Here is a 26,666-nt window from a genome sequence, read left to right as displayed (position 1 = left end):
GCATCAACAGTTGAAGCGAGAATCATGAATTTTCTTGTGCATAATCCTCAGGTCATTGCCCATCGAACGGGCGCATCGCGTCAGGTTCTATTGGGTAGTCGACTACCCATGTCCGCCTACTTGCTTGTTTGTCGCGTAGTCGATCCAGTCGAAAAAAAAAATAAAAAAAATTTTGAAATTTGTTCTCCCCTTATTATCAGATTTTCCATCGATAAAGTCGAAAAAATAATTTTTTTTTGATCTAACCTTATCACTTTTTCCGTCCATATGTTTGTCTGTATGTCTGTCTCTTGGGTAGTCGATAAAGTCGAAAAAAAAATTTTTGATCGACCCTTATTATCACTTTTTCCGTCGATATGTCTGTATGTCTGTCTGTTCGGTCCAGTGTTCCGTTTATACAATGGCGATTTCGATGAAACTTGGTGGGTAGGTTCATACCATGACATGGTTGAGTGCAAATGAGAACTGTTGCTATGGACACCAACGTTGCAAAGCAACGGGACTTTGAAATTTTTGAAAAATCATAAAATATTTATTTTTTCGAAAATCAAAAATCGGGCCACGCCGACTGTGGGCAGTACATTCAGCCATATTATCAAAAATTTCCAGCTCAATCCTATGAAAACTGTCGGAGAAGATAGTCTTTGAATGAACCCTGGTTGAAAACAATAAAAAAACGAAGTTCGTTATATCTCAGAGACTATGAGCCAGATATACATGAAACTGGTATGGAAAGTTCATGGTATGCCCAAGTTATGTGTGAGAAAGAACCGTTGCTATGGACCCCTCAATTGCCGAGCAACTGCCGAAAAAACTCTAAATGTGGGGGTATTTTAACGAAAAAACAATCTGCAGCATCAACAGTTGAAGCGAGAATCATGAATTTTCTTGTGCATAATCCTCAGGTCATTGCCCATCGAACGGGCGCATCGCGTCAGGTTCTATTGGGTAGTCGACTACCCATGTCCGCCTACTCGCTTGTTTGTCGCGTAGTCGATCCAGTCGAAAAAAAAAATAAAAAAAATTTTGAAATTTGTTCTCCCCTTATTATCAGATTTTCCATCGATAAAGTCGAAAAAAAAATTTTTTTTTTTGATCGACCCTTATTATCACTTTTTCCGTCGATATGTTTGTCTGTATGTCTGTCTGTTTGTCTGTATGTCTGTCTGTTCAGTCCAGTGCTCCGTTTATACAATGACGATTTCGATGAAACTTGGTGGGTAGGTTCATACCATGACCTGGTTGAGTGCAAATGAGAACCGTTGCTATCGAGACCACCGTAACCGAGCGACGGGACTTTGAAATTTTTGAAAAATCAAAAATCGGGCCATGAGCGAATGTGGGCAGTACATTTAGCCATATTGTCAAAAAATTCCAGCCGAATCCCATGAAAACTGTCGGAGAAGATAGATATTGAATGAACCCTGGCCGAAAACAATTAAATAAAAACCAAGTTCGTTATATCTCAGAGACTGTGAGTCAGATATGCATGAAACTGGTATGGTAGGTTCACGGTATGTCCTAGTTATGTGTGAGAAGGAACTGTTGCTTCGGACCCCTCCGTTGCCTCGCAACGGCCGAAAAACCTCCAAATGTGGGGGTATTTTAACGAAAAAACAATCTGCAGCGTTAACCCTTGAAGATGGAATCATGAATTTTATTGTGCTTTATCCTCAGGTCATTCCCCATCGAACGGGACCATCGCGTCAGGTTCTATTGGGTAGTCGAACACCATGTCCGCCTACTGGCTTGTCTGTTGGGTAGTCAAACTTGTCGAAAAACTAATTCCAAAAATTTTTTTTTTGGGATTTGTTCTACCCTCATTATCAGTATTTAAAATGGCGATTTCAGTTCATACAATGGCGATTTCGATGAAGCTTGGTTGGTAGGTTCATACCATGACCTAGTTGTGTGCACATGAGAACCGTTGCTATGGACACCACTGTTGCTCAGCAACGGGACTTTGAAATTTTTGAAAAATCATAAAAATTTATTTTTTAGAAAATCAAAAATCGGGCTACGAGCGACTGTGGGCAGTAGATTCAGCCATATTGTCAAAAATTTCCAGCCGGATCCTATGAAAACTGTCGGAGGAGATACATTTTGAATGAACCCTGGTCGAAAACAATAAAAAAAACGAAGTTGATTATATCCCAGAGACTATGAGTCAGATATACATGAAACTGGTATGGTAGATTCATCGTATGTCCTCGTTATGTGTGAGAAAGAACCGTTGCTATGGACCCCTAAGTTGCCCAGCAACGGCCGAAAAACCTCCAAACGTGGGGGTATTTTAACGAAAAAACAATCTGCAGCATTAACACTTGAAGCAAGAATCATGAATTTTCTTGTGCATAATCCTCAGGTCATTCCCCATTGAACAGGTGAATCGCGTCAGCTTCTATTGGGTAGTCGACTACCCATGTCCACCGACTTGCTTGTCTATTGGGGAGTCGATTCAGTCGAAAAAAAAATTATAATTTTATTTGAAATTTGTTCTCCCCTTATTATCAGTTTTTCCGTCGATAAAGTCGAAAAAAATAATTTTTTTTTTGATCTACCCTTATCACTTTTTCCGTGCATATGTTTGTCTGTGTGTCTGTCTCTTGGGTAGTCGATAAAGTCGAAAAAAAAATTTTTTTTGATCGACCCTTATTATCACTTTTTCCGTCGATATGTTTGTCTGTATGTCTGTCTGTATGTCTGTATGTCTGTCTGTTCAGTCCAGTGCTCCGTTTATACAATGGCGATTTCGATGAAACTTGGTGGGTAGGTTCATACCATGACCTGGTTGAGTGCAAATGAGAACCGTTGCTATGGAGACCACCGTTACCGAGCGACGGGACTTTGAAATTTTTGAAAAATCATAAAAAAAATTATTGTTTCTAAAATCAAAAATCGGGCCACGAGCGAATGTGGGCAGTACATTCAGCCATATTGTCAAAGAATTCCAGCCAAATCCTCTGAAAACTGTCGGAGAAGATAGACTTTGAATGAACCCTTGTCGAAAACAATAAAAAAACGAAGTTCGTTATATCTCAGAGACTATGAGCCAGATATACATGAAGCTGGTATCGTAGGTTCATGGTATATCCTAGTGATGTGTGAGAAAGAGCCGTTGCTATGGACCTCTCCGTTGCTTAGCAACGGCCGAAAAACCTCCAAATGTGGGGGTATTTTAACGAAAAAACAATCTGCAGCATTAACCCTTGAAGCTAGAATCATGAATTTTATGTGCTTAATCCTCAGGTTATTCCCCATCGAACGGGCCCATCGCCTCAATTTCTATTGGGTCGGCGACTACCCATGTCCGCCTTCCTGCTTGTCTGTCTGTCTGTCTGTCTGTCTGTTCGGTCCAGTGCTCCGTTAATACAATGGCGATTTTGATCAAACTTGGTGGGTGGGTTCATACCATGACCGAGTTGTGTGCAAATGAGAACCGTTGCTATGGACACCAACATTGCCAAGCAACAGGACTTTTAAATTTTTGAAAAATCATTAAAAATTTATTTTTTCGAAAATAAAAAATATTGCCACGAGTGACTGTGGGCAGTACATTCAGCCATATTTTCAAAAATTTCCAGCCCAATCCTATGAAAACTGTCGGAGAAGATAGACTTTGAATGAACCCGGGTTGAAAACAATAAAAAACGAAGTTCGTTATATCTCAGAGACTATGAGTCAGATATACATGAAACTCGTATGGAAGGTTCAAGGTATGTCCTAGTTATGTGTGAGAAAGAACCCTTGCTATGGACCCCTCCATTGCCTCGCAACGGCCGAAAAACCTCTAAATGTAGGGATATTTTAACGAAAAAATAATCTGCAGCATTAACCCTTGAAGATGGAATCATGAATTTTGTTGTGCTTAATCCTCAGGTCATTCATTCCCCATCGAACGGGCCTGTCACGTCAGGTTCTATTGGGTGGGCGACTACCCATGTCCACCTGCCGGCTTGTCTGTCTGTCTATCTGTCTGTTTGGGCCAGTGCTCCGTTAATACAATGGCAATTTCGATGAAACTTGGTTGGTAGGTTCATACGATAACCTATTTGTGGCAAATGAGAACCGTTGCTATGGACACCACCGTTGCCAAGCAACGGGACTTTGAAATTTTTGAAAAATCATTAAAAAAAATTATTTTTTCGAAAATCAAAAATCGGGCCACGTGCAACTGTGGGCAGTACATTCAGACATATTGTCAAAAATTTCCTGCCGGATCTTGCGAAAACTGTCGGAGAAGATAGACTTTGAATGAACCTTGGTCGAAAACAATAAAAAAACGAAGTTCATTATATCTCAGAGACTATTACTCAGATATATACGAAACTGGTACGGTTGGTTGATGGTATGTCCTAGTTATGTTTGAGAAAGAACCGTTGCTATGGATCCCTCCGTTGCCTAGCAACGGCCGAAAAACCTCCAAATGTGGGGGTATTTTAACGAAAAAACAATCTGCAGCATTCACCCTTGAAGCTAGAATCATGAATTTTCTTGTGCTTAATCCTCAGGTCATTCATTCCCCATCCAAACGCGCCCTTCGCGTCAGGTTCTATTGTGTAGGCGACTACCCATGTCGGCCTACCGGCTTGTCTGTCTGTCTGTCTGTCTGCCTGACTGTTCGGTCCAGTGCTCCGTTAATACAATGGCGATTTCGATGAAACTTGGTTGGTCGGTTCGTACCATGACCTATTTGTGTGCAAATGAGAACCTTTGCTGTGGACACCACCGTTGCCAAGCAACGGGACTTTGAATTTTTTGAAAAATCATTAAAAAAATTATTTTTTCGAAAATCAAAAATCGGGCCACGTGCAACTGTGGGCAGTACATTCAGACATATTGTCAAAAATTTCCTGCCGGATCTTGCGAAAACTGTCGGAGAAGATAGACTTTGAATGAACCCTGGTCGAAAACAATAAAAAAAACGAAGTTCATTATATCTCAGAGACTATGAGTCAGATATACACGAAACTGGTACGGTTGGTTCATGCTATGTCCTAGGTATGTTTGAGAAAGAACCGTGGCTATGGACCCCTCCGTTGCCTAGCAACGGCCGAAAAACCTCTAAATGTGGGGGTATTTTAACGAAAAAACAATCTGCAGCATTAACACTTGAAGCAAGAATCATGAATTTTCTTTTGCATAATCCTCAGGTCATTCCTCATCGAACGGGCGCATCGCGTCAGGTTCTATTAGGTGGTCGACTACCCATGTCCGCCTACTGGCTTGTTTATTGGGTAGTCGATCCAGTCGAAAAGAAAAAAATGAAAAAAAAATTGAAATTTGTTCTCACCGAATTATGCGTTTTTCCGTCGATATGTTTGTCTCTCTGTCTGACTGTCTGTTCGGTCCAGTGCTCCGTTATTACAATGGCGATTTCGATGAAACTCGGTGGGGAGGTTCATACCATGACCAATTTGTGTGCAAATGAGAACCGTTGCTATGGACAACACCGTTGCCAAGCAACGGGACATTGAAATTTTGAAAAATCATAAAAAATTTATTTTTTCGAAAATCAAAAATCGGGGCATGAGCGACTGTGGGCAGTACAATCAGCCATATTGTCAAAAATTCCCAGCCGAATCCTATGAAAACTGTCAGAGAATATAGACATTGAATGATCCCAAATTTAAAACAATAAAAAAACGAAGTTCGTTATATCTCAGAGAGTATGAGTCAGACATACATGAAACTGGTATGGTAGGTTCCTGGTATGTCCTTGTTATGTGTGAGAAAGAACCGTTGCCATGGACCCCTCCGTTGCCTTGCAATGGCCGAAAAACCTCTAAATGTAGGGGTATTTTAACGAAAAAACAATCTGCAGCATAAATCCTTGATGCGAGAATCATGAATTTTCTTGTGCTTCATCCTCAGGTCATTCCGCATCGAACGGGACCATCGCGTCAGGTTCTATTGGGTAGTCGAAGACCCATGTCCACCTACCGGCTTGTCTGTTGGGTAGTCGATCTCATCAAAAAAAAAAAATTCCAAATTTTTTTGTTGGAGATTTGTTCTCCGCCAATTATCCGTTTTTCCGTCGATATGTTTGTCTGTCTGTCTGTCTGTTTGGTCAAATGCTCCGTTAATTCAATGGCGATTTCGATGAAACTTGATGGGTCGGTTCATACCATGACCGAGTTGTGTGCAAATGAGAACCGTTGCTATGGACACCACTGTTGCTATGCAACGGGACATTGAAATTTTGAAAAATCATAAAAAATTAATTTTTTCGAAAATCAAAAATCGGGCCACGAGTGACTGTGGGCAGTACATTCAGCCATATTGTCAAAAACTTCCAGCCGAATCCTATGAAAACTGTCGGAGAAGATAGACTTTGAATGAACCCTGATTGAAAACAATAAAAAAACGAATTTCATTTTATCTCAGAGACTATGAGTCAGATATACATGAAACTGGTATGGTAGGTTCATGTTATGTCCTAGTTACATGTGAGAAAGAACCGTTGCCATGGACCCCTTCGTTACCTTGCAACGGCTGAAAACCCTCTTAATGTGGAGGTATTATAACGAAAAAACAATCTGCAACATTAACCCTTGAAGCGAGAATCATGAATTTTCTTGTGGTTTATCCTCAGGCCATTCCGCATCAAACGGGCCCATCGCGTCAGGTTCTATTGGGTAGGCGACTACCCATGTCCGCCTTCAGGCTTGTCTGTCTGTTCGGTCCAGTGCTCCGATAATACAATGGCGATTTCGATGAAACTTGGTGGGAAGGTTCATACCATGACCTAGTTGTGTGCAAATGAGAACTGTTGCTCTGGTCACCAACGTTGCAAAGCAACGGGACTTTGAAATTTTTGAAAAATCATCAAATATTTATTTTTTCAAAAATGAAAAATAGTGCCACGAGCGACTGTGGGCTGTACATTCAGCCATATTGTCAAAATTACCAGCCCAATCCTATGAAAACAGTCGGAGAAGATAGACTTTGAATGATCCCTAATTGAAAACAATAAAAAAACGAAGTTCGTTATATCTCAGAGACTATGAGTCAGATATACATGAAACTGGTATGGTAGGTTCATGGTATGCCCTAGTTATGTATGAGAAAGAACCGTTGCTATGGACCCCTCCATTGCCGAGCAACTGCCGAAAAAACTCTAATGTGGGCGTATTTTAACGAAAAAACAATCTGCAGCATCAACAGTTAAAGCGAGAATCAGGAATTTTCTTGAGCATAATCCTCAAGGTCATTCACCATCGAACAGGCGCATCGCGTCAGTTTCTATTGAGTAGTCGACTACCCATGTCCGCCCACTTGCTTGTTTGTCGGGTAGTCGATCCAGTCGAAAAAAATGTTGTTTTTTTTTTGAAATTTGTTCTCCCCTTATCAGATTTTCCGTCGATAAAGTCGAAAAAAGAATTTTTTTTTTGATCTACCCTTTTTATCACTTTTTCCGTCGATATGTTTGTCTGACTGTCTGTCTGTCTGTTCGGTCCAGCGCTCCGTAAATACAATGGCGATTTCAATGAAACTTGGTTGGTCGGTTCATGGTATGTCCTAGTATTGTGTGAGAAAGAATTGTTCCTATGGACCCCTCCATTGCCTCGCAACGGCCGAAAAACCTCTAAATGTGGTGGTACTTTCACGAAAAAACAGTCTGCAGCATTAACACTTGAAGCAAGAATCATGAATGTTCTTGTGCATAATCCTCAGGTCATTCCCCATCGAACGGGTGCATCGCGTCAGGTTATATTGGGTAGTCGACTACCCATGTCCGCCTACTTGCTTGTTTGTCGGGAAATCGATCCACTCGAAAAAAAAAATGAAAATTTTTTTTGAAATTTGTTCTCCCCTCATTACAGTTTTTCCTTCGATAAAGTCGAAAAAAATATATATTTTTTGATCTGCCCTTATCACTTTTTCCTTCGATATGTTTGTCTGTATGTCTGTCTGTTGGGTTGTCGATAAAGTCGAAAAAGAATTTTTTTATTTTTGATCTACCCTTATTATCACTTTTTCCGTCGATATGTTTGTCTGTATGTCTGTCTGTATGTCTGCATGTCTGATTGACGTATGACTGTTCGGTCCAGTGCTCCGTTAATACAATGGCGATTTCGATGAAACTTGGTGGGGAGGTTCATACCATGACCTAGTTGTGTGCAAATGAGAACCGTTGCTATGGACTCCACTGTTGCTAAGCAACGGGACATTGAAATTTTGAAAAATCCTAAAAAAATTTATTTTTCGAAAATCAAAAATCGGGCCACGAGCGACTGTGGGCAGTATATTCAGCCATATTGTCAAAATTTTCCAGCCGAATCCACTGAAAACTGTCGGAGAAGATAGACTTTGAATGATCCCTGGTCGAAAACAATAAAAAAACGAAGTTCGTTGTATCTCAGAGACTGAGTCAGATATCCATGAAACTGGCATGGGAGGTTCACGGTATGTCCTAGTTATGTGTGAGAAAGAACCGTTGCTATGGACCCCTCCGTTGCCTAGCAACGGCCGAGAAAACTTGAAATGTGTGGGTATTTTAACGAAAAAACAATCTGCAGCATCAACACTTGATGCTGGAATCATGAATTTTCTTGTGCATAATCCTCAGGTCATTCCCCATCGAACAGGCGCATCGTGTCAGGTTCTATTGGGTTGTCGACTACCCATGTCCACCGACTTGCTTGTTTATTGGGGAGTCGATCCAGTCGAAAAAAATAATTAATTTTTTTTTGAAATTTGTTCTCCCCTTATCAGTTTTTCCGTCGATAAAGTCGAAAAAAAATATATTTTTTTTTTGATCTACCCTTATCACTTTTTCCGTCCATATGTTTGTCTGTGTGTCTGTCTCTTGGGTAGTCGATAAAGTCGAAAAAAAAATTTTTTTTTGATCGACCCTTATTATCACTTTTTCCGTCGATATGTTTGTCTGTATGTCTGTCTGTATGTCTGTATGTCTGTCTGTTCAGTCCAGTGCTCCATTTATACAATGGCGATTTCGATGAAACTTGGTGGGTAGGTTCATACCATGACTTGGTTGAGTGCAAATGAGAACCGTTGCTATGGAGACCACCGTTACCGAGCGACGGGACTTTGAAATTTTTGAAAAATCACCAAAAAATTATTGTTTCTAAAACCAAAAATCGGGCCACGAGCGAATGTGGGCAGTACATTCAGCCATATTGTCAAAGAATTCCAGCCAAATCCTCTGAAAACTGTCGGAGAAGATAGACTTTGAATGAACCCTTGTCGAAAACAATAAAAAAACGAAGTTCGTTATATCTCAGAGACTATGAGTCAGATATACATGAAACTGGTATGGTAGGTTCATGGTATATCCTAGTGATGTGTGAGAAAGAGCCGTTGCTATGGACCCCTCCATTGCTTAGCAACGTCCGAAAAACCTCCAAATGTGGGGGTATTTTAACGAAAAAACAATCTGCAGCATTAATCCTTGAAGCTGGAATCATGAATTTTTTGTGCTTAATCCTCAGGTTATTCCCCATCGAACGGGCCCATCGCCTCAATTTCTATTGGGTCGGCGACTACCCATGTCCGCCTACCTGCTTGTCTGTCTGTCTGTCTGTCTGTCTGTTCGGTCCAGTGCTCCGTCAATACAATGGCGATTTCGATCAAACTTGGTGGGTGGGTTCATACCATGACCAAGTTGTGTGCAAATGAGAACCGTTGCTATGGACACCAACGTTGCCAAGCAACAGGACTTTTAAATTTTTGAAAAATCATTAAAAATTTATTTTTTCGAAAATAAAAAATAATGCCACGAGCGACTGTGGGCAGTACATTCAGCCATATTTTCAAAAATTTCCATCCCAATCCTATGAAAACTGTCGGAGAAGATAGACTTTGAATGAACCCGGGTTGAAAACAATAAAAAACGAAGTCCGTTATATCTCAGAGACTATGAGTCAGATATACATGAAACTCGTATGGAAGGTTCAAGGTATGTCCTAGTTATGTGTGAGAAAGGACCCTTGCTATGGACCCCTCCATTGCCTCGCAACGGCCGAAAAACCTCTAAATGTAGGGGTATTTTAACGAAAAAATAATCTGCAGCATTAACCCTTGAAGCTGGAATCATGAATTTTGTTGTGCTTAATCCTCAGGTCATTCATTCCCCATCGAACGGGCCCGTCACGTCAGGTTCTATTGGGGTGGCGACTACCCATGTCCACCTACCGGCTTGTCTGTCTGTCTATCTGTCTGTTTGGTCCAGTGCTCCGTTAATACAATGGCAATTTCGATGAAACTTGGTTGGTAGGTTCATACGATAACCTATTTGTGGCAAATGAGAACCGTTGCTATGGACACCAGAGTTGCCTCGCAATGGGACTTTGAAATTTTTGAAAAATCATAAAATAAAATTGTTTTCGAAAATCAAAAATCGGGCAACGAGAGACTGTGGGCAGTACATTCAGCCATATTGTCAAAAATTTTCAGCCAGATCTTGCGGAAACTGTCAGAGAAGACAGACTTTGAATGAACCTTGGTCGAAAACAATAAAAAAACGAAGTTCATTATATCTCAGGGACAATGACTCAGATATTCACGAAACTGTCACGGTAGTCTCATGGTATGTCCTAGTTATGTTTGAGAAAGAACCGTTGCTATGGATCCCTCCGTTGCCTAACAACGGCCGAAAAATCTCCAAATGTGGGGGTATTTTAACGAAAAAATAATCTGCAGCATTCACCCTTGAAGCTAGAATCATGAATTTTATTGTGCTTAATCATCAGGTCATTCCCCATCGAAGGCGCCCTTCGCGTCAGGTTCTATTGTGTAGGCGACTACCCATGTCGGCCTACCGGCTTGTCTGTCTGTCTGTCTGTCTGCCTGACTGTTCGGTCCAGTGCTCCGTTAATACAATGGCGATTTCGATGAAACTTGGTTGGTCGGTTCGTACCATGACCTATTTGTGTGCAAATGAGAACCTTTGCTGTGGACACCACCGTTGCCAAGCAACGGGACTTTGAAATTTTTGAAAAATCATTAAAAAAATTATTTTTTCGAAAATCAAAAATCGGGCCACGTGCAACTGTGGGCAGTACATTCAGACATATTGTCAAAAATTTCCTGCCAGATCTTGCGAAAACTGTCGGAGAAGATAGACTTTGAATGAACCCTGGTCGAAAACAATAAAAAAAAACGAAGTTCATTATATCTCAGAGACTATGAGTCAGATATACACGAAACTGGTACGGTTGGTTCATGGTATGTCCTAGTTATGTTTGAGAAAGAACCGTGGCTATGGACCCCTCAGTTGCCTAGCAACGGCCGAAAAACCTCGAAATGTGGGGGTATTTTAACGAAAAAACAATCTGCAGCATTAACACTTGAAGCAAGAATCATGAATTTTCTTGTGCATAATCCTCAGGTCATTCCCCATCGAACGGGCGCATCGCGTCAGGTTCTATTAGGTGGTCGACTACCCATGTCCGCCTACTGGCTTGTTTATTGGGTAGTCGATCCAGTCGAAAAGAAAAAAATGAAAAAAAAATTGAAATTTGTTCTCCCCGAATTATGCGTTTTTCCGTCGATATGTTTGTCTCTCTGTCTGACTGTCTGTTCGGTCCAGTGCTCCGTTATTACAATGGTGATTTCGATGAAACTCGGTGGGGAGGTTCATACCATGACAAAGTTGTGTGCAAATGAGAACCGTTGCTATGGACAACACCGTTGCCAAGCAACGGGACATTGAAATTTTGAAAAATCATAAAAAATTTATTTTTTCGAAAATCAAAAATCGGGGCACGAGCGACTGTGGGCAGTACAATCAGCCATATTGTCAAAAATTCCCAGCCGAATCCTATGAAAACTGTCAGAGAATATAGACTTTGAATGATCCCAAATTGAAAACAATAAAAAAACGAAGTTCGTTATATCTCAGAGAGTATGAGTCAGACATACATGAAACTGGTATGGTAGGTTCCTGGTATGTCCTTGTTATGTGTGAGAAAGAACCGTTGCCATGGACCCTCCGTTGCCTTGCAACGGCCGAAAAACCTCTAAATGTACGGGTATTTTAAGGAAAAAACAATCTGCAGCATAAACCCTTGATGCGAGAATCATGAATTTTCTTGTGCTTCATCCGCAGGTCTTTCCGCATCGAACGGGACCATCGCGTCAGGTTCTATTGGGTAGTCGAACACCCATGTCCACCTACCGGCTTTGGGTAGTCGTAGTTGGGTCTGTTGGGTAGTCGATCTCATCTAAAAAAAAAAAATTCCAAATTTTTTTGTTGGAGATTTGTTCTCCGCCAATTATCCGTTTTTCCGTCGAGATGTTTGTCTGTCTGTCTGTCTGTTTGGTCAAATGCTCCGTTAATTCAATGGCGATTTCGATGAAACTTGATGGGTCGGTTTATACCATGACCAAGTTGTGTGCAAATGAGAACCGTTGCTATGGACACCACTGTTGCTATGCAACGGGACATTGAAATTTTGAAAAATCATAAAAAATTAATTTTTTCGAAAATCAAAAATCGGGCCACGAGCGACTGTGGGCAGTACATTCAGCCATATTGTCAAAAACTTCCAGCCGAATCCTATGAAAACTGTCGGAGAAGATAGACTTTGAATGAACCCTGGTTGAAAACAATAAAAAAAACGAATTTCATTTTATCTCAGAGACTATGAGTCAGATATACATGAAACTGGTATGGTAGGTTCATGTTATGTCCTAGTTACATGTGAGAAAGAACCGTGGCCATGGACCCCTTCGTTACCTTGCAACGGCCGAAAACCCTCTTAATGTGGAGGCATTATAACGAAAAAACAATCTGCAACATTAACCCTTGAAGCGAGAATCATGAATTTTCTTGTGCTTTATCCTCAGGCCATTCCGCATCGAACGGGCCCATCGCGTCAGGTTCTATTGGGTAGGTGACTACCCATGTCCGCCTTCAGGCTTGTCTGTCTGTTCGGTCCAGTGCTCCGATAATACAATGGCGATTTCGATGAAACTTGGTGGGAAGGTTCATACCATGACCTAGTTGTGTGCAAATGAGAACTGTTGCTCTGGTCACCAACGTTGCAAAGCCACGGGACTTTGAAATTTTTGAAAAATCATCAAATATTTATTTTTTCAAAAATGAAAAATAGTGCCACGAGCGACTGTGGGCAGTACATTCAGCCATATTGTCAAAATTTCCAGCCCAATCCCATGAAAACTGTCGGAGAAGATAGACTTTGAATGATCCCTAATTGAAAACAATAAAAAAACGAAGTTCGTTATATCTCAGAGACTATGAGTCAGATATACATGAAACTGGTATGGGAGGTTCAAGGTATGCCCTAGTTATGTATGAGAAAGAACCGTTGCTATGGACCCCTCCATTGCCGAGCAATTGCCGAAAAAACTCTAATGTGGGGGTATTTTAACGAAAAAACAATCTGCAGCATCAACAGTTGAAGCGAGAATCATGAATTTTCTTGAGCATAATCCTCAGGTCATTCACCATCGAACCGGCGCATCGCGTCAGTTTCTATTGAGTAGTCGACGACCCATGTCCGCCCACTTGCTTGTTTGTCGGGTAGTCGATCCAGTCGAAAAAAAAATTTTTCTTTTTTGAAATTTGTTCTCCCCTTATCAGATTTTCCGTCGATAAAGTCGAAAAAAGAATTTTTTTTTGATCTACCCTTTTATCACTTTTTCCGTCGATATGTTTGTCTGACTGTCTGTCTGTCTGTTCAGTCCAGCGCTCCGTAAATACAATGGCGATTTCAATGAAACTTGGTTGGTCGGTTCATGGTATGTCCTAGTATTGTGTGAGAAAGAATTGTTGCTATGGACCCCTCCATTGCCTCGCAACGGCCGAAAAACCTCTAAATATGGTGGTATTTTCACGAAAAAAACAGTCTGCAGCATTAACACTTGAAGCAAGAATCATGAATGTTCTTGTGCATAATCCTCAGGTCATTCCCCATCGAACGGGTGCATCGCGTCAGGTTATATTGGGTAGTCGACTACCCATGTCCGCCTACTTGCTTGTTTGTCGGGAAATCGATCCACTCGAAAAAAAAAATGAAAATTTTTTTTGAAATTTGTTCTCCCCTCATTACAGTTTTTCCGTCGATAAAGTCGAAAAAATATATATATTTTTTGATCTGCCCTTATCACTTTTTCCTTCGATATGTTTGTCTGTATGTCTGTCTGTTGGGTTGTCGATAAAGTCGAAAATAATTTTTTTTTTTTTGATCTACCCTTATTATCACTTTTTCCGTCGATATGTTTGACTGTATGTCTGTCTGTATGTCTGCATGTCTGGTTGACGTATGACTGTTCGGGCCAGTGCTCCGTTAATACAATGGCGATTTCGATGAAACTTGGTGGGGAGGTTCACACCATGACCTAGTTGTGTGCAAATGAGAACCGTTGCTATGGACTCCACTGTTGCTAAGCAACGGGACATTGAAATTTTGAAAAATCATAAAAAAATTAATTTTTTCGAACATCAAAAATCGGGCCATGAGCGACTGTGGGCAGTATATTCAGCCATATTGTCAAAATTTTCCAGCCGAATCCTCTGAAAACTGTCGGAGAAGATAGACTTTGAATGATCCCTGGTCGAAAACAATAAAAAAACGAAGTTCGTTGTATCTCAGAGACTATGAGTCAGATATCCATGAAACTGGCATGGGAGGTTCACGGTATGTCCTAGTTATGTGTGAGAAAGAACCGTTGCTATGGACCCCTCCGTTGCCTAGCAACGGCCGAGAAAACTTGAAATGTGGGGGTATTTTAATGAAAAAACAATCTGCAGCATCAACACTTGATGCTGGAATCATGAATTTTCTTGTGCATAATCCTCAGGTCATTCCCCATCGAACGGGCGCATCGTGTCAGGTTCTATTGGGTAGTCGACTCCCCATGTCCGCCTACTGGCTTGTCTGTCTGTCTGTCCCACTGTTCGGTCCAGTGCTCCGTTAATACAATGGCGATTTCGATGAAACACGGTTGGTAGGTTCATGCCATGACCTAGTTGTGTGCAAATGAGAACCGTTGCTCTGCACACCACCGTTGCTTAGCAAAAGGACTTTGAAATTTTAAAAAATCCTAAAAATTTATTTTTTCGAAAATAAAAAATCGGGCCACGTGCGACTTTGGGCAGTACATTTAGCCATATTGTCAGAAATTTACAACCGGATCCTACGAATATTGTCGGAGAAGATAGACTTTCAATGAACCCTGGTCGAAAACAAGAAAAAAAAAAACGAAGTTCGTTTTATTTCAGAGACAATGAGTCTAAAATCATGCTCTAGAAAAGCGAGAATCAGGAATTTTATTGTGCTTAATCCTCGGGTCATTCCCCATCGAACGGGCCCATCGCCTGAGATTATATTGGGGAGTCGACTCCCCATGTCCGCCTACCGGCTTGTATGGGTGTCTATCTGTACAGAGCATAACTCCGTGGACTTTGATATCGAAAATATAACCAAGTTTCATGAAGATCAGATCAATGTCTTGTTGTGTTTTCCTGGATGAGGGCATGCTACGCCCATTGTGGGCAGAACCACGCCCAAAAAATAGCCATTTTTAGGGGGAAGTCAGATTGAAAATCTATCTTCTCCTTGGGAATTGACTGAATGGAATGGCTTCTTCGGTATTTGAATAGCAAAATGAATTATCTAAAACTTGTCGTTGTCCGATTTTTCATTTTCGTCCCAAGGTGCAGGTCACAAGGTCAAAAACCTATAAAATTGCGAATTTTGACGTTAAAATCATACGACCGTCCAAACTTTGAGAGCTCGGATGATTATTTTTTTATGCATAATATTGAGGTCATTCCCACCTAAAGTCTTGAATCCATTTTGCTCTATCTCGAACACCTTGCACCTGGCGCCCCCTTCAAGCTTGTTTTTACGCTGATTTCATCAAATTATGGATGATCCGAGGAGTGCGAAATGCCATATAGCCTATATGACGTTATATTGTTCCTGGAATGTTCCAGAGGAAGTTTTGCACCAAAGGTCATAATCCTTGACCTTTGCCCTTTAAAGGCCACAAAGGTCAAATTTTCAAAGTTGTGGGAATCGAACCGGGTTTTCGACCTTCTTTGACGAACTAACTCCAATAAGCTATAGCACGTATCCTGTTTCCTTATTTTAATGTCCACAACATTGTTTTGTGAACTATAAAGGTTATGCAAAGGTCAAATTTTGAAAGTTGTTGAACAAAACCGGGTTTTCGACATTTTGCAGCTCATAACCTGTCACTCGTACCACATCATGTTGATCATTTTTATAACTTGGTCAAAAATTATCACATTGTCTCATTCTTGACTTCTGAAACAATCTTCTTCTTCTTCTTTCGGCTACTCCCGTTAGGGGTCGCCACAGCGGATCAACCGTCTCCATTTCGCTCTGTCCTCCACATCTTCCATTGACACTCCAACCACTCGCATGTCCGCCCTCACCATATCCATGAACCTCTTCTTTGGCCTTCCTCTTCTCCTCCTGCCTGGCAGCTCCCATCTTCAACATCCTTCTCCCAATATACTCCACTTCCCTCCTGTGCACATGCCCAAACCATCTCAATCTCGCCTCTCTCACTTTGTTTTCAAACCATCCTACCTGCGCTGTTCCTCGAATATACTCATTTCTTATCCTATCCATCCTCGTCACTCCCAAAGAGAATTGCAGCATCTTTAACTCTGCCACCTCCAGCTCCGCTTCCTGTCTTTTTGTTAGTGCCACCACCTCCAAACCATACAACATAGCTGGTCTCACTACCGTCTTATATACTTTCCCCTTCACTCTTGCAGCTACCCTTCTGTCACAAATCACTCCTGCAACTCTTCTCCACCCACTCCATCCTGCCTGCACTCTCTTTTTCACTTCTCTCCCACACTCTTCGTTACTTTGGACAGTTGATCCCAAGTATTTAAACCAATCCACCTTCCCCACCTCAACTCCTTGCAACCGCACAATACCACAACCCTCCCTCTCATTTAGGCACATGTACTCCGTCTTACTCCGACTGACTATCATTCCCCTTCTCTCCAGTGCGTACCTCCACCTCTCGATTCTCGCCTCAGCCTGCTCCCTACTCTCCCTTACAGATCATGTTGTCATCCGTGAACATCATAATCCATGGAGACTCCAGTCTGATCTCGTCCGTCAACTGTCCATCACCATTACAAACAGGAAAGGGCTCAGAGTCGATCCTTGATACAATCCCACTTTTACCTTAAACCGGTCCGTCATTCCTACCGCACACCTCACCGCTGTCACACTGTCCTCATACATATCCTGCACGATCCTCACATACTTCTCCAACACTCCCGACTTCCTCATACAATACCACAACTCCTCTCTTGACACCCTATCATAAGCTTTCTCTAAATCCACAAACACACAATGTAACTCCTTCTGGCCTTCCCTATACGTCTCCATCAACATTATCAAAGCAAACATCGCATCAGTGGTGCTCTTTCCTGGCATAAACCCATATTGCAGCTCACAGATCGTCACCTCTCCTCTCAACCGAGCTTCCACTACTCTTTCCCACAACTTCATGGTGTGGCTTAACAACTTTATCCCTCTGTAATTTCCACTGCTCTGCACATCACCCTTATTCTTGAAAATCGGAACCAGAACACTTAATCTCCACTCCTCCAGCATCCTCTCACTTTCCAAGACTTTATTAAACAATCTGGTTAACAACCCCACCGCCATCTCTCCTAAGCACTTCCATGCCTCCACTGGTATACCATCTGGGCCAACCGCCTTTCCACTTTTCATCTTCTTCATAGCAGTCCTCACTTCATCCTTACTGATCCACCCCACTTCCAGATTCACTATCTCCACCTCTTCCAACCTTCTCTCTCTCTCATTTTCTTCATTCATCAGCTCCTCAAAGTACTCCATCCAGCTTCTCAACATACTCTCCTCGCTCGTCAGCACATTCCCATTTGCGTCCTTTATCACCCGAACCTGCAGCACATCCTTCCCAGCTCGGTCCCTCTGTCTTGCCAATCGGGATAAATCCTTTTCCCCTTCTTTTGTATCCAACTTCTCATACAGCTTGCCATATGCCTTTTCCTTAGCCTTTGCCACCTCTCTCTTTGCCTTTCGCCGCCACTCCTTGTACTCCTGCCTACTTTCTTCATCTCTCTGACTATCCCACTTCTTTTTTGCCAACCCCTTCTTCCTTATACTTTCCTGTACTTCCTCGTTCCACCACCAAGTCTCCTTATCTTCCTTTCTCTGTCCAGATGTCACACCAAGTACCTTCCTAGCTATCTCCCTCACCACTTCTGCTGTTGTTGTCATCCCACCCATCTTTACCACCATCCAACGCCTGTCTCACCTCCTCCTTAAATTTCACGCAACAGTCTTCCTCCTTCAGCTTCCACCATCTGGTCCTTGATTCAGCCCTCACTCTCTTCCTCAACCTCACCTCTAAATCATCCTACAGACCACCAATCGATGCTGTCGAGCTACACTCTCCCCTGCCACCACCTTACAGTCACTAATCTCTTTCAGGTTGCATCTCCTGCTTAAGATGTAATCCACCTGTGTGCACTTTCCTTCACTCTTGTATGTCACCCTGTGTTCCTCCTTCTTATTGAAATACGTATTTACCACTGCCATTTCCATTCTTTTTGCAAACTCTACCACCATTTGCCCTTCCACATTTCTCTTGTTGAGACCATACCTACCCATCATCTCCTCATCCTCTTTATTCCCTTCCCCAACATGCCCATTGAAATCTGCTCCAATCACCACTCTTTCATCCTTGGATACACTCTCCACCACTTCATCTAACTCACTCCAGAAATCTTCTTTATACTCCATCTCACACTCCATATGTGGGGCATATGCACTGATGACATTCATCATCACCCCTTCAATTTCCAACTTCACACTCATCACTCGGTCAGACACTCTCCTCACCTCCAATACCCTCTTGACATAATCTTCCTTCAGGATTACCCCGACACCATTTCTCCTCCCATCCACACCATGGTAGAACAGTTTGAAACCACCTCCAATGCTCCTAGCCTTACTCCCCATCCACTTGGTCTCTTGTACACACAGTATGTCCACCTTTCTTCTCTCCATCATATCAGCCAACTCTCGCCCTTTGCCAGTCATCGTCCCAACATTCAGAGTTCCAACTCTCACCTCCACACTTCTCCCCTTCCCCCTCTCCCTCTGCCTCCGGACTCGCCTTCCCCGTCTCTTTCTCCTCCTTCGCCCAGCAGTAGCACAATTTCCACTGGTACCCTGCTGACTACCGGTACCGGTGGCGGTCGTTGGTAACCCGGGCCTCGACCGATCCGGTATGGAAATTCGTTTTGTTGTCCGCATAATGATTTGGCATAGGTTTTTACGCCGGATGCCCTTCCTGACGCAACCTTGGTCGCCTCTTACGACACACAGGGATATGGTACACCTATTCTAACCGGGGAATACACCGGGCCCAGAACAACTGGAACTCATTTCGCCGACCTCGGAAGGATGGCAGGCTGAGTCGACTTCTGAAACAATCTACATCGTCAAATTCCGCTCGTGAACCATCGTCGTCTTCAGACTTGTTTTTTTTTTTAGTTTTTTGTATAAATTGTCGAGGCTCGTATGAGAGCTAACACGCAGCGGATAGCAAGGGGGGCATGAGACAAGAGGGGCAGGACTGGGAAGGACAAAACAGTGGGGAACAGAGACATTAGGAAATCTGTGGAAGGGAGAGGGTTGGGGCAGTGAACATGGGGAATACAAGATGGACATTACAGGGAATTTCAGAATGGAAAGCAGGGAATTGGAAGGAGGTGGGTTTGTGGTGGATTAACGGGGGTAGAAAAGATCGAGAATTTGGATGGGGGACGATAAGAGGTGGTGGTGAACAGCTGTTTTGAAGGCCTGGAGGGAAGAATGCGATTCAACAGAGTGAGGGAGTTTATTCCAAAGGTGGGGAAAAAGAGGAATGAAAGAGCGAAGGTGAGCAGTGATTCGTGATTTTGGTAGTTTTACCAGAAGGGGGTTGATGGCGGACCTTGAGCGCCCTCCAGAAATGTGGTGCGGCCAAATTGCAGACACAGCAAGGGGGGGTGGCGAGACCAGAGAGGAAATGGTAGAAGAGAGAAAGACCACTGACCTGCTTTCGGTGAGAGGCCCAAAGACTCGGCCTCATCGCAGGAGATACCAATGATCCAAAATACCTTGGTTTCCACAACGTGAAGCCGAGAAAGGTGAGAGGCAGGAGCACCAGCCCAGAGGGGAGAGCATTACTCCATCAGACTGCGGATGAAAGCTTTGTTAGTGGTCAGGATCTCAGGTAGGCCAAGGAAGGACTTTGAACGATGGTGGATTCCCAGTCGGCAACTGGCTTTTGGAGCCAGGTTGGAAATGTGGCTTTCCCAGGAAAGAATCATGGCAAATAGCGAAACCAAGAAGCTTGAAAGAAAGGACTTCTTCCAGAGGGTTGTTGAGAAAGTGTATGGGTGGGGCGGGGTTCTTTTTGAGATATTGACCAAATCCGTTTAGTTCGAATCTGACCACAACTTTTTTAGATATCGTGTTACGTATCAATTTTAGCCCTATCTCTCAACGGTGAAGAATCACTTTAAAATTCTAGTAATGGGATCCGCATTCAGATCTTCACCAAAATGTAAGCAGTTCATCCTTGTCATATGTCCAACGTGTCCACAAAATTTTATCCGGATCCATAAACAACTTTTTGTGATATCCTGTTCACACACAAACAGACTGAGAGGGGTGAAAACATAACCTCCTTCACCTTTGGTGACGGAGGTAACAAGGGTGCCCAGCTGACGATCCGGGCAGTTGGGAAATCAGAAAATTGCGTATTAGTTAAGGTTATAACTTCAAATAATATCGTTTTTGTATGTACTTCAGGTATGGGAGCATGTGCCAGAACAGCGCATCGCTGCGTCCACTATTCCACCGGTACTCCAGGCGCCTCTGTCTGGCCACCCCCCAGGCAGATGCCAGGGCCATCCCCATCTCCTTGAGATGCCGGTCAACCATGCTGCAACCATGAGGCACGTGGTCGGCCCATTGCCCTCCTCCACTCACGAGACTCCCTCGCTGAGAGAATCTGGTGAGCAGGATCAGCGTCAGGAAAACGAGCCACATGTCCATGCAGCCGCAGCTGATGCTCACGCACTATGCAGGTAACAAATCTCATCCGAGTCTCTCTCAGCAACCGCTCGTTGGACACAAAATCCGACCAGCGATAGCCAAGGATTCTCCGAAGAGACCTGTTACCAAAGAAATTAAGTCTCCCTCACAGATCCTTGGTCAGAGTCCAAGTCTCACATCCATAGAGCAATACAGGAAGCACCAAGGACCTGAAGACTCGGAGTTTCGTCCTCCCGCACAGGTATCAACAGCGCAACACTCCATGATCCAGTGAATCCATGACTCCCCAGGCCCGACCCAGACGTTTATAGACCTCTGACTCACAGCCAGCAGAGACATGAATATCACTGCCAAGGTAAGTGAATCTCTCCACGACCTCAACATCCTCACCACAAACAGACACAGTCAGTCATGCGTACTTCCCAGTACATAATATGTCTGTTTTTGTGTTTTTGTACATGTGTTTTTGTATATATGTATGTGGATGTGAGTGGGGTGTGTGCATTGCTCTGTCTGCCTTTGTTCTTGGGACTACCATCTCGTAATTGGTCTTAATTTTGATTAGGATAGGAATTTCTCATTTGTAATTTGCAACTTGTAATTTGTACAGGGTACCGGTGTCAATTTTTCGACTCATCACAGAGGATGTTGTGGGATCTTTAATGCCTATCCACTAATACTGTATCTGCGGAGGTACTCCTGCAGTTGGGTTACTTTTTTATTAGGAGGTTGGTGGCAGGATTTGCACTCAGGCTACTGTAAAACCCTTCATTCCACAAAACATTCAAAAAGCATTAGGAGTACCTCCGAAAACCCACTCTGAAAATCCACTCCATGGGAGTACCTCCTATGCAGCTGCCCTTCGCAGGGCACCTCAAACAATTATGGGATTAGGGCAATGCCTTCGGGACCCAAAATCTTTGTTGATAGGAGGGAAACCAGGGGGTAACCTTCCCAGGTCAGATGGCGATAGTGAATGTCAGAATGGTTCTGAGGAGTCGTCATCAGACGGCGGACTCCTTGGGTTAACCTGAGGCTGTCCCTTAGGGTGGGTGTCTGGAATGTGCTATATTGAAGAGAGAATGATCACCTGTCCCTGTTATCATCTGAGCTCACGAGTTTGGACATCATTATTGCAGCACACTCGAAGGTAGGGAGACCAGATTGCAGTGATATCATGGTGGTTGGTTACACCTACTACTGTTCTGGTCACTCTGATGGTTACCATACCCAAAGAGTTGCTGAATTGTGTCCAATAAGCTGATTCCAATGAAAATTGAGGTAACATCGGTCAACGAGCGTATGATGTGGCTCAGGATTCGTCACTCCTTGGGTGTCATTTAACTGGTTTCTGTATGTCCTCCGACTGAGGCGAGTGATCTCACCGTGAAGGACGCATGCGATGCTACGCTCGAGTCTGTGGTTGATCAGTGCACTAGGTGAGATACACTTCCAGTCTTGGGGGATTTTAATGCACGATTTGTACTGATTGGGATGGTTATGAGATGTGTGTTGGTCCCCATGGGTCTGGAACTGTGAAACAGAATAGCACTAAGTTCCTTGACTTTGCAAGAAGTCATGGACTAAGGGTGGCTGGTTCATGGTTTCATCGCTCACAAGCTCATCGCTGGACTTGGCATTCAAATGCTGGCGGTGTAGCAAAGGAGATTGACCATGTGTTCGTTGGTGGTCGCTTTAGGATGATCCAGAACTGCAGCGTCTACCGGAGTGCTTAGTTCCTCAATACTGACCACAGGCTTGTTGTAGAAACTCTGAAGTTGCACCTTAAATCCAGGAGAATGGTACCAACCCAACCTCGACTGGATGTTGGCAAGCTCAAAGATGAGACAGTAGCTGAGGTGTTTGTGAACAGGCTGAGTCGGGATTTGAGGGGTCTGGGTACTTTGGCGGATCCTGAAGAGTTGTACAGTGCCTTCAAGACCACTGCTTTGATATTGCCAGGAAATGTTTTGGAACTCACTATTCGCAAAGAATAATTTTGTCTCTCAAGGGACACTGGATACCATTGACCAGAGTCGCAGGGCCAGGCTGAATGGCAGAGCTAAACTGTTTAGGGAGCTGAGGGGTAAAACCTTCAGTGCACTAAGGGTAGACAAAGAGGCCTATGTGCAAGGTATATGTGAGGGGGTACAGCATCACCTGTGGTCAAGGGATTCTGGTTCTGCTTCGAGGGGAATTCGCGCATTGCATTCCTCCAAGCCTGTCCCTCGGTGTACAGAAATTAGAACAGAGGGTGGTAGGCTCTTGAAAGAGGAGTTCAAAACAAAGGCCCGCTGGGCCACTTACTTTGAGCGGCTGCACCAGGGCTGATCCACCACCTGTCGAGTTGGATGTCAGGGGCATTACAATGCCGATTGCTGATCCTCCATTCAACTGTGATCCAACTTTGTTTGTGTAAACACAGGCTGTGGTGAACCGGTTGAAATGGGTAAAGCTCCCGGGAACTGTGGCATCCATGTTGAACTTCTCAAGGCTGGTGGAAATGCTGTTCTAATGTATGTAGTTGTATGCAGTTCTGTGCTCTTCCTTGAACACAGGCATCATCCCATCGAACTGGAAGAGGGGCCTTGTTGTCCCTCTCTGGAAAGGGAAGGGTGATCGCCAGGACTGCAACAACGACTGAGGGGTGACACTGCTCTCAGTGCCGGGCAAGGTCTTTGCTCGGATAATTCTTCATAGAGTTTGCCACTATTTGCTTGAGCACCAGCATCCAGAGCAGTCAGGCTTTACACCAATGAGGTCAACGATTGACGTATCCTTGCTCTTCGTGTCCTCACCAAATGCAGACGAGAGTTATGGCAGGGGCTGCTTGCAGCCAATCTTGATCTCTGTGAAGCGTTCGATTCAGTGAATTGGGATGCCCTCTGGAGGATTCTTGGTCTTCGTGGGGTGCCACCAAAACTGATCGATCTAATGTCTGAAGTATACTCTGGTACTGAGAGTGCTGTGAGATGTGGTGATAGCATCTCTGACTTATTTCCAGTTGTTACTGGAGTTCGTCAGGGGTGTGTACTGGCCCCCACACTTTTCAGCACTTGTATGGACTGGATTCAAGAGAGGATGTCGGAGAGATCAAGCTGTGGTGCTTCATTTGGGAATGTCAAGATCTCTGACCTGGACTTCGCAGAGGATGCAGTCATCATTGCAGAAGCTTTAGATATCCTTTTGGGGGACCTCAAGGTGCTGAATGAGGGGTCAGAACCGCTGGGATTACGGGTTTCCTGGGTCAAAACTATGATCCAGACTTTCAATGACATCTTGGATGCTGCTTTCCTGTCTTTACCTGTTTGTGGCGAGGATGTTGAGGTTATGGAGAGATTCACTTACCTTGGCACTGATATTCATGTCTCCGCTGGCTGTGAGCCAGACAGCAACAGATGTCTGCGTCGGACTTGGGGAGTAATGGATTCATTGGATAATGGGGTGTGGCGCTGCCGGTACCTGTAGGGGAGGACAAAAGTCTGAGTCTTCAGGTCCTTGGTATTTCCATTCTTGCTCTATGGTTGCGAGACTTGGACTCTGACCAGGGATCTGAGATGGAGACTTCATTCCTTTAGTACCAGGTCTCCTCAGAGAATCCTTGGCTATCGCTGGTCGGACTTTGTGTCCAACGAGTGGTTGCTGAGAGAGACTCAAATGAGATTTGTTACCTGCATAGTCAGTGAGCGTCAGTTGCGGCTGTATGGACATGTGGCTCATTTTCCTGACGCTGATGCTGCTCACCAGATTCTCTCAGCGAGGGAGTCTCATGAGTGGAGGAGGCCAATGGGCCGACCACGTGCCTCGTGGTTGCTTGAGGTTGATCGGCATCTCAACGAGATGGGGATGGGCCAGGCATCTGCCTGGGGGATGGCCAGACAGAGGTCCGTGGAATACCAGCGGAAAGTGGACGTAGCGACGCGCTGCTCTGGCACATGCTCCCTGACCACCTGATCTACTAATTTTGACAGATGGGATTTCCAGTTTAACGTCCATCCGAAGAACGGTATGGCACATGCATCTATGCGTCGCCCTGCTTGTGGAACTTTGGCATTAAAGCTGGGTCAGGATTCGAACCCAATCTGGATAGCTCAGAGGGGACTAATTGCATCAGAAAACAATCACAATCAACAGCAGAAAGGGAGAGTTTCATGAGGAAAACTGGAAGGGCACTTGGTACAGCACATACCTCCACCATGTAATACTTGATGAACAAGAACATATCAGGCCCAATCACTACATTTTGGAAATATCAGGCTCTGTATCGTGTTTGGCCCTATCTCTCAGTGGTGAAGAATCACTTTAAAAATTCTCGTAGTCAGATCCGGATCTTCACCAAAATCTAATCAATTCGTCCTTGTCACACACCTAACCTGTCTTCAAAATTTCATCGAGATACATCCAAATATTTTTGAGATATCCTGTACACAAACAAACAAACAGAAAAAACAAACAGAAAGGGGTGAAAACATAACCTCCTTCACCTTGAGTGATGGAGGTAATAATCAGAGTTGATGCATGAGGGTAAATCTCAAACATAGGTCGTAATGACTGCATTCCATACTGATCCTCAAGACTTGTTTCTCTCTCAATATCATAAAAACCATACAACCAGGGTACAAAAGTATAACATCATGATAAACCATGTTAAGTTACTCTTTCCAGTACATTTTGTGGACACCGTCCTCTACATTTTCCAGCAGACACATGGAGGACTGCAGTGAACATGAGGAGTGAGTGCACAGACCTTCCTTTCAATATCCTTCCCGTGATCTGACGGCTTGCGGACTATTTGCAGAAGGCGTGCATCTTCAACAGCACGATCTCCTGGTCCAGCGTAGATCGAGCACGATGGGAGGAAATTGAAGCTGAAAAAGAAAGAAGTAGGAGGAAATAAAGAGCCATCAATGAGCAGTCTAAGCTCCCAGCAGGGCTTGCCTGCTGAGAGCATTTCCAAGAGGTATTAGCTGGGATAATTTGCCTTTCCTCCGAGGGATGGGAATTATGTATCACAGAGTAAATGCACATTGCAAAAAGGAAAGAAAATGAACCATGCAATATTCATAGCCAACATAACTTGTACTTTTTTATGCTTTGATTTGTAATGTCATTAAAACTTGGGATGAAATCCAGCGAGCCTGCTTGCTGTCACTTGGCAGCAAGAGCAAGAGCAAGAGCTGCCCCTTGTATAATGGTGACCTCGTTTGTTTCATCCTCATTGAGAAATATTTGTTCCAATGTACATCTTAAAAGGTTGCAGCAAAATCCTTCTCTTGCGGTGGCATGCACATCCCATTAGTGCGAGCAGGTCCCTCAATGATGATAAATAAAAGCAATCCTCAAATGGAAAACGTTAAAATAATATGTAATGAAAGCGTCGAGACCAAATTGAAACGAGACGAGCTCCCATCTGGACATTGCGTGTCGTGATGGGTCCTTCCGCAGGACTTGCTGAGAGACGTTGACACAACGCCGAAGGAAAGAAATTTCATGTACGGGGTAGGATAGGCTCACTAGCCTCGCAGGTCATTTATTCTCCAAGAGCTTATCATGAGTTTGACTTCCACAAGTGTAGTTATCATT

The 26,666-nt window shown here is 43.6% G+C and overlaps 1 long non-coding RNA gene across 1 annotated transcript in view; it reads left to right on the top strand.

The window, feature by feature from the left end:
* The window catches only part of LOC147027246 (uncharacterized), a 72,789-nt gene extending 46,590 nt beyond the window's left edge, over positions 1-26,199 (top strand). The window contains exon 3 of the long non-coding RNA XR_015057965.1: positions 25,784-26,199. This is a non-coding gene — a long non-coding RNA (uncharacterized LOC147027246). The remainder of the gene's footprint in view (positions 1-25,783) is intronic.
* The last annotated feature ends 467 nt before the right edge of the window (positions 26,200-26,666 follow it).

The sequence above is a fragment of the Eptatretus burgeri genome, chromosome 5 (genome assembly GCF_056783735.1).
Source record: "Eptatretus burgeri isolate ZD-2024b chromosome 5, Ebu_testis_v1, whole genome shotgun sequence".
NCBI lineage: Eukaryota > Metazoa > Chordata > Myxini > Myxiniformes > Myxinidae > Eptatretus > Eptatretus burgeri.
This window is presented reverse-complemented; position numbering and strand designations above follow the sequence as displayed.